Consider the following 13,623-nt stretch of genomic DNA (forward strand, 5'->3'; position numbering starts at 1 on the left):
AGGAGAAAAACCCTATGATGACTCAGAGGTCTGCCATGTCAGTAACACGTTTAGGGGTCCAGCGGTCTGGGGCATGTTGAGACATCCGCCAAAGTAAAAGACACATCATTGACTCTTGCACGTTCCACCACAAAGAAGCAAGCTTAGCGCCTGGTAGGCCTCTTTGAGTTCTGGAGGGAGCATAGTCCAGATTTGGGGATATCACTTCAACCCACATACCCGGTGTATTAAACCCTGTCAACTTGAAGCAGGGCCAAGAGCAGGAGAGGGCTCTGCAGAGAATGTCCAGGCCCAAGTGCAAGCAGTCCTGCTGCTTGGGCCATATGATCCGGCAGACCCTTTGTTACTAGAAGTTTCAGTGACAGGAGAGGACATCATGTAGAATTTATGACAAGTCCCAGTGGGAGACGCACAATGCAGATCCCCAGGGCTCTGGAGCAAGGCCATGCCATCTGTAGCAGAGAATTAAATAACCTTCGAGGAACCTCCTGGCAGGCTCTTTAGCCCTCATAGCGGCAGAACACCTGACCGTGGGACACCAAGGGCCCAGGCAGCCAGAACTGTCTGTCATGAGCTGGGCTCTGTAAGAGCCATGGAGACGGTCCCACCAGCAGTTGGAAATGGTTCATCAGGACTGAATGTCCAGTGATCTGGACGACCTGGTAACCCAGGCGCACCGGCCACTGTCACTGCTTCACCAGCTCCTGTCCCTCAACTCAGTCCTATGGCTCCATGCGGATCTCTGGGTGACCGGTGACAACTGGGTAACAGAAGAAGCAAATGTTAAGTGTGGTTACTGGTGGGTAGGCTTGATATGTGGGTGCATGCTACAAATGGATGGGGGGCACTCCAGTGTCCTTGGGGGGGACCTCAAAGGATAGTGGTAAGCAGAGACCCTCTCCACAGCCAGACCTCCAGGCAGTGACTCTGTCATTTGGTTTGTGTGAAAAAGATGTGGCTTGGGTTTAGACGAACAGGACTCTGGTCGTGGTGAACGGCTTGGTCAGCAGCCTTGAAAGAGACCAATTTGAACACTGGGGCACAGAAGTCTTGGGAGCAGCCCTTGGACATACATGTGGGAGTGGGCATGGAGACTAACGATCACTGGTTACCATGGTAATTCCCATGAGACAGCACCCACCAAAGAAGATGTACTAGCCAACCAGGTAGGCAAAAGTGACCCAGCCAGCTGAAGTCAAGCTGCCTGCGTCACTGGCCACCCCGGTGCTGGCACAATGAATACGTGATCAAAATAGCCATGGTGGCAGGGACAGAGGCTACACAGGGGCCCAACAGTGTGGGTGCCCACTCACCACAGCCCATCTAGCTCCCGCGGCTCACGTCAGCCCCCCAGCAACAGAGGCCAACTCAGAGTCCTTTCTTTGCCATCATCCCTTGAGAAGACCGACCAGCCACCTTGCAAGAAGCAGCAAGAAGCTTTTTTTTTAATAGAAAAACTAGAGAAAATGGAATAATTATTAGATTTGTTCAGGAATGACAATTTTCATGGCTTTAAAGCAAGAGAAGCAACCGCGGAGGAAAAGAGAAACAGGTTTGAATATTTTAACATATAAACCTTCTATGCAAATGAAGAGACGGCAGACTGGGAAAGTCTGCTTTAAATCTGTGATGCATAAATGATCAGTATTTGTTATGACGTTAATCTATAGCTTACTTAATGTATAAGAAAAGGGCCGTGACACTAATAAGTAAATACGTACAGAACAGAGCAATTACCGTTATTAACTATCTTTCTACGGCTGCGTAGATTTACAAAATCGCGTTGTACTCATTGTTTTGTGCAGGGAATGTTTTAGAACCAGCTTTTCTCACACAACAGCACAGCTGTTATTATCAGAGCTCCTCTTGCGGCTGGCGGACAACTTGGTTGAGCGGCTTCACAGCTCCATCCCGCTTCCTCCGCTTCCCCCGCTTCCTCCCGTCCCTGCTGTGGAGATGACCCCAGAGCATCCCTTCCTAAAGTTCCTACCTGCCCGACTCCAGCCCCCAGGAGAATGAGCCTGCAGCAGCGGTGTGTGACTGACTTGAAGGGAGCGAAAAGGAAGACCATTCCAGGCAAAAGGACCCCGAGGCCAAAACCCCTAAGGCAAGAATATCTGCATGGTCAAGAAACAGCAGAATAAAACCAGAGTGTCTGCTTCGGAGGGTGTGCATGGGGACAGTGGCTGAGGGTGAGCTCAGAGCAGTAACAGGAAGCCAGATCATGTAGGGCCTGGCAAGTCATCACTGGGTTTGGCTTTTCCCTCTGAGTGGGCACCATGCCAGGGTTTTATAAGAAAAGTGACATAATCTAACTTAAAATGTAAAGGAATCATTCAGGCTACCGGCTTGAGAAAAAAAGTGGCAAGGGCTGAGGGTGGTCACAGGGAGACTAAGCAGGAGTCTATTTCAGAAATCCCGGTGAGGTAGGACGGTGGCTCGGACCAGGATGGCAGCGGTGAAGGTGGTAAAAACTGACCCAATTCCAGATACGATCTGCACGTAGAGTTAACAGATCTTTCTGGAAGCTAGGGTAGAGAGTATGACAGACAGAAAGGAGTCAGGATCACGCAAAGATGTTTGTTTTGAACAAGCTGAAGATGGAACGGAGATGGGAATGCTGTGGATAAAGTCAATGGGGGTTGAAAATAAGGATGTTAATTTCACTTGGAATGTTCATTCTGAGATGCCAATTAGACACTCAAATAAAGATGTTGAGTCATCAGTCTGGACTTCAGGGGAGAGGTCCGAAATGGAGACATACATTAGAATAATCTGCATATGGACATTACTGGAAGTCTTGAAACTGGATGAGACCTTGAAGGGTGAAGGGAGTGTGGATGGAGAAGAGAAGACCAAGGACTGAGCCCCGTGTGCTTTATACTTAAGAGGACAGGGAGAAGGGAAGATCCAGCCAAAGAGATGGAGGAGCGAGCAGTATGAAGTAGGAGGAAAATCAAGTGTCCTGGAAGCCGGAGAAAAAGCGTGCCAAAGAGGAAGGATGTCCAAGTGTTTGAAATAGGCCCAAAGGGCAAGAAGTACGATGAGAGCTAAGGTTGTTCACTGAATTTAGTCCACGTTAACTTTGACAACATCAAGTTTCACTGGTGTGGTGAGAACAAGAACCTGGTGGGAGCGGAATTCAAAGAGAGCGCAAATACACTACTCTTCTAGGGAGTTATGTTGCCAAGAGAAGCAGAGAAATAGTGAGCAGTGGAAGGGGAAATAGTTAGGAGAAAGGACAATTATTGTGCCCATTTTGCAGATGAGAAAATAGAGGCTTAAAGATGTTGATGGATAGGCCCAGGTAAATTATTTGAGCACAGATCTCACTGAGTCTAAAAGCTGAGTTCTATACTTAAAAAAAAAAATCTCTATTGATAGAAACTTATGACTATTCCTGTAGGTAAGCGTATGATCACATCTCTGAAGTGGGTATGATGCTTCTCCCCTTTTATAGAGGCTGGGACTTGAGCTCAGACCATCGGCTCCCGATTCCAGAATCTCCACTGTTCTCTCCTGAGTGCCTGTCAGGACGGCATCAAGCTGAGATCTGGCCCAAGCTCTGGCAACCAGGATCCCTGACAGAGGAGGCCTGGCCCATTCCCAGCTGAAGTCCTTCTCATCCTTAAAGGCCCAATGCAAACATTAATTCTCCGTAGCTTTCTCCAGGCAGAATTAATCACCCTCTCTTCTGTGTTCCCACAGCACTTTGTGTGCACTTCTGGGAAAGCATCCATCATGGTAGCAGTGGCCCCTAATAGACTAAGAGTTCACCGAGGACACAGAATTTGTCTCATTCATCTTTGCCTTCCTAGGGCCTAGCCCAATGCTGGGTGCTTAGGAACTACTGGTTGAATCGGATTGAGTCAGAAAGAGAGTCAGGTTGCCTGACTCTTAGCCAGTGCCTTTCATACCACCCCAAAGCAAAGGCTCGCATAGCTACATGGACGTGACCATGAGAGAGAACAGGCCAGTCTCCCAACTCTCCACCAGCCATTTCTCCTACCTGTTGAAATTTCTGTGGAAATTAAGTCTTTGGGGTATTAAACTACTTAACTTACAAATTATTTAAATCCCGTATTTATTTAATGTATTTAAACTTCATTTAAATTACATAGAATTTAAACCTATTTAAGTTACAAATATCCCTGGGAGGGCTTAATTTTCAGCACAATTAACCCTACCAAAATTTCTGTGCTCAGAAGGAACTCAGAAGGTATTAGCTCCTTTCCAAAGCAACAGCTAGCCTACAGGAGCCATCTGCAGAGGAGTTGGTACTGGTTAACAGGAGCACTGGAAGGGACGGGACCAGAGCAGGGGGTGAGGTACCCTGAAGAGAGGCGCAGGCCAAGGACCGCCCAAGGGCACTGACGCCAGGGGAGGGAATGTCCACAGGGGACAGGAGTTGAGTGGTTGGAGGAGGATGGGTGACAAAGAAAAATATCTCCCACTTCTCAATTTGTTTAAATGTCCTCCCTGTGCCGAGTACTGATCCCTAGTTCTGATTTCCAAACACCTCTGGTGAATCTTTTTGCTGGAGTGCCAGGAAATGCTCAAGTAATTTTCCAATTTTAATTCCCCTTAATCTTAAAAGTAAATACATGCCTCGTGGCATTTTTAAGAGGGGTGGGTGTTTGATGAAATAACATGAGTGACAATAGGGTGTCACAACTCCAGCAAGGTTTCATATCGCTTGGTTCAGAGTTTTTCAGTGAGTGGGAGTGTGAAGAACTGAAAAATGAAATGCCTTCCAGATCCCTCTGCCCCGCTCTGCTGATCTGCAAACACATAACCTTCCCACGTGGCTGGAAAGGTCTCAGGCCTGGGGTGGATGAACCCTGGGAAGCTGGCTCTTAGTCCTCACCCAGCAGTTTGCAAAAGGCAGAGAAAGGAAATGTTAGCAGTCAATTGATAGCAGCGGGACCCTTAGGGAGGCGAAGCCAGGGACGCGACCAGCCGAGGCAGTTTGGACAGGCATCCAGGTTACGGCACAAAAGCTTTCCTGGGAACTCCAGAGACAGCGGCAGGTTGGAGCCCCGGCCTCACATTTCACTCTGAAAGAGGCCACCACCACAGTGGATTGAGATGCTCTCTTCTGTCTCTCTGTAGATGCCCAGGAAAAGAGAGCAAAGGGAAATCAGTCTTCTTAGCTCCTTTTTATTCTTGGGTTTGACTCTGAAGCAGCATCTGGTGGTGTCTTTCCGCCCTCGAAAAGGCTGGAAGCTCTTCCTGTTTGAAGGCAATTCATGACTTAACCTCACGTTTTTTTTTGTTTTGTTTTGTTTTTTGCTCCGGATCACATAGGAACCTTTTATATGTGATTATGACCTAGGATTAATATTTCAAATTGTGATCTTATTTCCCAAAGAAGAGAGCTTGAGGGGTCCATTCGGCCAGATTCATCTCTTCCAAAACCCAGCACATGGTGCTGCTGATGTGGAGACACCTTTACAAATGCCCCACTGGGGCCCAGATGATTTTTGTATGCTTTTCTCTCTTTTTTTTTTTTCCACTTTTTAAAAATTTATTAATTTTAGAGAGGGAGTAGTGAGAGAGAAGGGGGAGAGAGGCGGAGAGAGGGGGGGGGAGAGAGAGAGAGCGAAACATTGATTTGCTGTTCTACTTATTTATGCATCATTGGTTGATTCTTGTATGTGCCCTGACCGGGGATTGAACCCACAATCTTGGTGTATCAGGACAATGCTCCAACGAGCTGAGCTACCTGGCCAGGGCTGCACCCTTTTCTTATACCCATCATATATCCAAGGAATCAATCTCAATCTCTCTCTCTTGCTCTCTCTCTCTCTCTCTTTATCCTTTTCCAAACGTCCTTACAGTTACTAATGGACAGGATAAGAAAAATGCAGGTCAGGATTTTATAAACATTTTAAAAGAAACAGAACTCTCTTTCATATGAAATCTGTGCCCAACCTCAGCATATAAAACAAAAACAAGTGCGGTCCTTTGGTTGACCTGGGATGGAGGCTTAGAGCCTTGACCGCCCCCTCTCTCCCTCTGGGAAGAAAACCTGTCACAGGTTCCAGAATCCTGCCATCATCCAAATCGTCATTCTCAATCTCCAAGGGAGGCGTTGTCATCTGGCATTTCAATGGCTGCTTTAAATGGTCGCACAAGATTGAGCCGAGTCCCAGTAGGAGGGGAAGGCACCTGTATGTGGACTTGGAAGGCAGCCGGAGTGACACCAGGGAGGCTAAGTGGCCACTGCCAGCTCTGCTCAGTTTGCTGTCTACACCCCCTAAGGCACCGGGTTGAGGAGAGGCCTCAGGGAGACCCAGAGAATGCCAGAGGACAGAAAGAGTATGACACACGCCTTCCTTAGGTCAGATGGCACGTCAGCTCTACCTCCCTCGCGGGCCGAGGGCGTCTCCCGCAGCTGCCTGCTTGCTGAGGTCTGTCTTGAAAACTGACAGGAGATGGTGGGGAATAGCTGGGTTTGGCCCCAGCAGTGAATGAAATGCGCGCCACGGCAGACATGCAGTCCCTCGCTGTCCTCCCCAAGGGCCCAGGTCACGTGGTCTCCTTGTCTGAACTCAAGCAGGGCCACACAAGCAGCTCTGGGTTGGCTAAATTACCCGAAGCAGTTGTTACTCAGGCTGCTTCTGAGAGAGCGGAAGGGGCTCTGCCTCCAAGAGCGGAGGGAGCTGCTTTGGTATTGGAATCGAAATGAAATGAAACGCACCTTCGGAATCTACTGAGCCCAACCCAGCACAAGGAAGGTACGAAGTCAGGCCTGAGCTGTGGGGCTGACGTCAGGTCCCTGTGGCTTAGCAAAGGCAGAGAAGCAATCAGCCTGTCCCCCCTCGCTCCCCTCACCAGTGGGGCCTAAGAGGGTCATCATGTTCTCAGCCCCATTTGAGATGAGCTCACTGAACGTTCCGCCCTGTGAAAACCGACCTGTCCACGAGGGCGTGTATCAAGAGTCTTTTTCCCCTTGGCAGCTGGGACAGATTGCAATGCTGCTGTGACCGAAGGCGTGAGTTCCCCGGGTGAGGGGGCAGCCTGGCCACAGCTGGGAGCGGGCCGGGCCTCCTCCATCAGGGGCCCTGTATACAGAGCCTGGGTCCAAATCTCAGCTCGATGCCGTCCTGGCAGGCCGCTCAGGGGAGAACAGTGGGGATTCTGGAATCAGGAGCTGATGGTCTGAGCTCAAGTCCCAGCCTCTGTAAAAGGGGACAAGCATCATACCCACTTCACGGTAAAGAAGAAATGAACTAATATACATGAAGTCTTAGAATAGGATCTGGCACACTGTAGGTACAACGCAAGCGTGTGCTGACTTTATCTTAACCCCTGCATTTGCCTCAGTTCTGAGCTTTAGCCTCACTGGGGCCACAGCCCAGTGACAATTTTTTTTCAGGTGCTGAAACATGGGGTGCCTATTTTACTGAGCCTGCAACCCCTCCCCCCACGTCTAGGCTCTACAGTGTGACGTTTGTCCTGGAAGAGTTCCAACAGCCCTGCTCCTAGGCTTGCTGGCCCTCAGACCCACTTGTGATTTCATTGGAAAAGTCACTTTTCACCTCTTGTCTTCAGCTGTGAGGGACAGCAGTCATGTACTCTAGATTTAAGCGTCCGCATTTCTCTGGTGATTAAGAGCAACTGATCTGAGCAGGAAGTAAGAAGTGGCCCCCGCCAGACATCTATGGAGCCCATGCCTGCGCTCACTGAGTTAAGCAACGTGCTGACAATCTGGGAGTCATGAGCTCAAACTTTGCTGCTTGGCCACATGCTCTCCAGTCAGTTGCTCCTGCCTTAATAAAATGGGGATGAGCTATCTCTGAGATTGTTTAAAGAAGAGACAACAATGAAAAGGATTGCCAAGTGCTTCTCTAGATAAAAAGTACAGCAGGCATAATGCTTTGTGTAATGAAATTCAGTCTTCCTCCCTTTGCAAGTGAAACCACAGAATCGATATTGTTTTTCCAAGCACCGTGTTCCTGAGACAAGATGGAAATCCGTTCCCTGAGTCAGTCCTGCCCTTGGATGGGGAGTGGCCCTGCCCTCTGGGGCCTGGTGTCTCAGGCTGGGGCTGGCTTTGCCTGGATGTGCCCATCCCTTCCTGGAATTCCAGCCAAGATGCCAGGGTTGCAAATTTCTCGAATTTCAGAGGAAGCTTTGTGTAGGGGTTGAGTCCTCACAATGGCTCTGGCCACCTATCTCCATTCTGTTTTCTCAGATGCAAACTGAGTGCCTATTGTACTCCAGGCACTATGCTAAACGCAGTCACCAGCATTATCGTGTTCGATCCTCTGAGCAGCTCTGTGAGGCAGGTGTCATTACCAGTCCTACTTTACCTGAGCAAATGGACACTTGGGGGAAATTAAACAGGTTAGCCACGCAACACGGACAACCCAGGGCAGGGCCAGGATTCCACCCCAGAGCTCGTTATTACCCCACCACCACCACCACGTTTCCTTTGTCATAGTTGTCCTACATTGAGACATTTCCATTTTAAGAGGAAATCAAGCTTCAGTTTGAACAAGGACTAAGTAGAAAGCCCACGGAAATGGCGGCCTCTGCACGGGAAGGTGCTGTAAGTGTGGCTCCTGGAGACCATCTGCCTTGGGGAGTGAGGGCGATGGAAAAGGGGTCGTTCCTTCTAGTCGTGCACAGGTCTGGGTGCTGTCAGAGCACTTCCTGCGGGCTGCGGCTCGGACGCATGTCCTACGGCGGGGCCCCTCACAGACCGTGTTCCAACCCTATTATCCACACCCATCTTGGTGACACCGCCCCAACCTGTGAGAGATGCAGCTTGTTTACTGTGAACTCTTCACAGGGTCCCATCTTGTAGAAAGTGCAAGTGACCAGTGCAAACCGGAAACAGAGCACGGGAAGTGACCCTTTGCATGTCCCTTCGTTTTTCGAGGTAGAGACCAAAGTATTGATTGCTAGCCCCTCTATCAAAGGGAACTGACATGTAGAGCCAAATGGAGCTGCCTGGAGATCTATCGCATTTTATCTGTTCTCCTCCCCCTTAATTATAAAACTCCAAGTTTATTTGGGGCAGCAGTGTAGCAAAAGCCTACACTCCCAATCTTTCCTGGCCAATAAGCCTTAAGAGGATATTTATGTGCGATGTTCAAGAAGTCTGCTTTGGTTCCCTACTTGCCTTTCCCCCTCTGTCCTGCTGTCTGGAACATAGGTGTGATGGCTGACATGCCACAGCCCTTTTGGACCACGAGGTGACCTTGGGATGAAAGCCAGTGCTAAGGAGAAAGCCAGAGAAGCTTGGGGAATCCTAATAACTGCATGAAGCTACCATTCCTGCCCCAGACTGAATTCCTCTGGGAAAATAAACTCTTGCTTTCTGTTGTATAAAGTCTAACTTAATCCTATTTGATAAAAAAGTCCTAGAACTTCTAGCTACTTGAGGGCACCTGAACCCTATCTGTTCTTTCTGCCCCCTAAACACACATACCTAAGACCACCTGATAGTGTGACGCAGCACAAGGCATATGAACATCTGTCGTGGTTTAGCTATGGAGATTTTTTAGGTACAATTAATTAACTAAATTAATGCCTGAATTAAGTCCTTCGCTGAATAAATAGATATTAAAAATCTACCATGTGCCAGGTGCTAAGCTAGACGCATGGACTCCTAGGAAGTTTATAGGCAATTTAAATAGAGACAGATGTGCATTGTAAGGAGGCGCTGTAACAGAGAAATTCACTAACCCAACCTTGAGGAACGGGCTTCTCAGGAAAAGCTGGAGCCTGCAGGGTAAGTGGGAGCCAGTCGGGTGTAAAGGAGTCAAGTGAGGAGCTTTCTGTGGCAGATACACAAACCCTTGTAATAGACCAAACTGTCTTCCCAAACGGCCGTGACCCAGCAGCTGATTCTTGCTGAGCTCGCTGTGATCTTGCCCTGATCAATGGGTACGGACGCCACTCCAATCCTATAACCACAGTTTAGAAGGTAGTTCGTCATCTTCCTTCTTTTCTTTTTACCAACATCCTTGCTCCCTCTGAGAGCCTAGAGCAAGGAGGAAAACGCACATGGACCAGAAAGTCTGATTCTACAGTGAGAGGAGATTCGGGATGAGTCTGCGCTGCACCGCGTGCACGCACGGCGCGGTCTGAGGGCAGGCTGAAGCTAACCGTGACATGGAGTGGGCCCTTGGACTTGTTCACTCCGCCTTTTCCCCACCTGGCTTCGGGTCCCAGGTTTCTCAAGCACAGCTCAGCCTTCGAATCGCTGTCCCCGACCCCCGGCCACCCAATCCCTCAGATTCCTTTCAGACCCCCATTCCCAGCTCCCCTGATTCCAAAGCCTCTTCTGCTTTGGTTTCAATGCCCTGCCCCCACTCCCCCACCCCTTCACACTGACCCTCTGTCCCTCCCTACAGCTCGCCCCGTTTGGGCTCTCAGGGCAGATGTTTGTGTCTGAGGACCATCCCTGTGTTCCAGATGTCCCATTATCTGCCTTCAGCAGTTAGGGACACTGTGATAATCTACACGAAATGGAGAAAGCAGGAGAAATTTTTAAAAGGGGGGAAAAAGAACAGATAATTTCAAAAGGACATTTAGCGCTATTCAGGGACACAATCTCCAATCAACAAAATGAAAGGCGAGCCCTGGCCCCACAGGGACTGGCTGAAAGGCAGCCTGGTGGTGAGAATGTTCTGGAGCTGGCTTCTCACACGCAGCTCCCCCCACTCGCCCAGCAACAGCCTCCTGCCCGGCAACCGGCCCCACCCTGGGGGTCAGGTCTGGACCCCACCCCAAGCTCCGGGGCTCTGGGCCTCCCCAACTAGGCTTACAACGGCTCCCTTACGGGGGGAACAGCAGGACTGTGCTTGGCTGACAGAATTCTTTGGCAGAAAAATGCTGTCTGCGTCAGCCCCGAGAAATAATGAGTCCTCCTTATGTTTCCTGGGGCTCTAAAGAGGGCTGAACGCTGAAAATACAGTGAGTGCTGAAGCATTTGGCTTCCGAAGTCAGAGGGGAAGGAATACCTGGGCGGCCAGGCCGGGGCTACTGGCACCCTTGCCTGGGGCGGGACGGAGTCGGGGGGCCTTCCAGGGAGCTCGCCCAGGCTCCCTGGGACCCGAGATTGTTCGGGGGCGGGGGCAGAGAGGTGGCCCTCCTCGTTTCACTAGGCACTCCTAGACACTCTTCCTGAAGGCCTGTTTCCATTCAGGGTCTTTTCAATAACACGGGAGTCAGGCAGTAAACAAATACTAAGATCCTCTTCCCTAAGTCTAGTACCAAGTGCTCAGAGAAGGCACAAGTAAACTGTGAGACCCAGCCTAGGCCCAGGGAGTCCGCCACCTGGGTAGAGAGGGTAGACATGAAAAACCATTAAGTTAGACAGCCTCTGTGGGTCAGGCGCTGATACATCCAGCGTGAAAAGAGAAGCTGATCTCACACAGGTAGACCAGGAGCTCGAAGACTTGCTGGGAGGATGGTGTGGCGACTCATCCTGCTTATTCTGCCTTCTAAGAAGGCAGGGCTCCTGCCAGTGCTCAGCGAGCCTTGGTCAGAGGCCCCGCCTTCATTTCCCTCCATCCTAAGGCCAACATTTCTCATGCTCATTTCACAACCAGGAGTCAGGAAACAGACCGCGGGCCCGTCTGCCAGGCAACTGGTCCGAGCTTTACACAGACTTGAAGGTGCGGCCGCCAAAGATTTGAAATCCCCACTCGCTCCTCCATCTTCATGCACTGAATGAATACATTGAGTTTTGAATTATTAAGTGCCCTCTTGGAAGAGGCCTAGTTCCAAGAGAATCGGAGAACTAGAACATGGCAGACATCAGTCATGCTAGGGCTTCCTGTCAGTCCAGACAATGTCGGTGCAAGAGGACACTGGCGTGAATGTTCAGGTGTCAACAGACTTTTCTGTAAAGAGCTTTCTGTGTAGATATTTTAAGCTTTGCAAGCCAAATACTATCTCTGTTGCTTCTTCTTCTTCTTCTTTATTTTGCTTTAAAAAATTGTGTTAAGTTCTAGCCAGGGGGCTCAGTTGGTTGGAGCATCATTCCATGCACTGAAAGGTTACAGGTTCAATTCCCAGTCAGGGCACATATCTAGGTTGTGAGTTCACTTCCCAGCCGGGCCACATACCAGAAGCAACCGATAGATGTTTCTCTCTCACATGAATGTTTCTCTCTCCCCGCCCCACTAAAATCAATTTAAAAAAATAAATAAATAAAACATATCCCTAGGTGAGAATTTTAAAAAGACTATATATATATAATGTGTTAAAATACATATAACATAAAATTTACCATCTTCTCAATAGGGAAAAAACAGTCTCTTCAAAAAGCAGTGTTGGGAAAACTGGATATCCACGTGCAAAAGGATAAAATGGACCTTCACCTTATACCACATACAAAAAGTAACTCAAAATTGTTTAAAAACCTCAACATAATACCCACGACTATAAAACTCCCAGAGGAAAACATCTGGAAAAGCTTTGTGACATTGGGTTTGCAATCGGATCTCTTTGCTAGAGCACCAAAGGCACAAGTGACAAAAGCAAAGACAGACAAATGAGACTACAGCCACCTTAAAATGTTTGTTCATCAAAGGACACAATCAACAGGTTAAACAGGCAACCTATGAAATGGGAGAAAAAACTTGGAAGTCACATATCTGATACAAGGTTAATATCCAGAATATACAGAGAACGTCTATAACTCAACAACAAAATCCACAAAAAAAAAAAAAAAATTGAAAAGTAGGCATAGGACTTGAAGAGGCATGTCTCCAAAGATGATATTCAAATGGCCAACAAGCATATGAAAAGATGTTCAACATCACTAATTATCAGAGAAACAGAAATCAAAACCACACCTAGTAGAATGGTCACTATCAAATCACACATACACACACACACAGAGAGGCACTGAAAGTAACAAGTGCTGGTGAGGATGGGGAGAAACTGAAAACATGTGGCACTGTTGGTAGGATTATAAAATGGGTACGACTACAGTGGAAAACAGTATAGCGGGTCCACAAAAATTAAGAATAGATTCAGCAATTCCATTTCTGGGTATATAGCCAAAATAATTGAAGCAAGGTCTCAAAAAACTTTTGCACACCCCTGTTCACAGCAGCACTATTCACAGTTGCCAAGAGGTGGAAGCAACCCAAATATATATCGATAGATAAATAGACAAAATGTGCTATATTGATGCAATGGAATAATATTCAGTCTTAAAAAGGAACGAAGTCCTACAACATGAAACGTGAGGACATTATGCAACATGAAATACGCCAGTCACAAAAAGACAAATACTGTAGATTCTACTTATATGAGGTATTTAAAGTAGTCAAATTGCCTGGCTGGTGTGGCTCAGTGGATTGACCACTGGCCTGTGAACCAAACGGTCGCCGGTTCGACTCCCAGTCAGGGCACATACCCAGGTCCCCAGCTGGGGGCATGGGAAAGGCAACCACACATTGGTATTTCTCTCCCTCTCTTTCTCCCTCCCCTCCCCTCTCTCTAAAAATAAATAAATAAAATTTAAAAAAACAATAAGTAGTCAAATTCATAGAAACAGAAAATATAATGGTGACTGCAGTGGGCAGGGGGAGGAAAGAAATGGAGAGATGTTGTTTAATGGGTACAGAGTTTCAGTTTTGCAAGACAAAA

This window comes from Furipterus horrens, unplaced genomic scaffold, assembly GCF_987537825.1.
Source record: "Furipterus horrens unplaced genomic scaffold, mFurHor1.1.pri manual_scaffold_15, whole genome shotgun sequence".
Lineage (NCBI taxonomy): Eukaryota > Metazoa > Chordata > Mammalia > Chiroptera > Furipteridae > Furipterus > Furipterus horrens.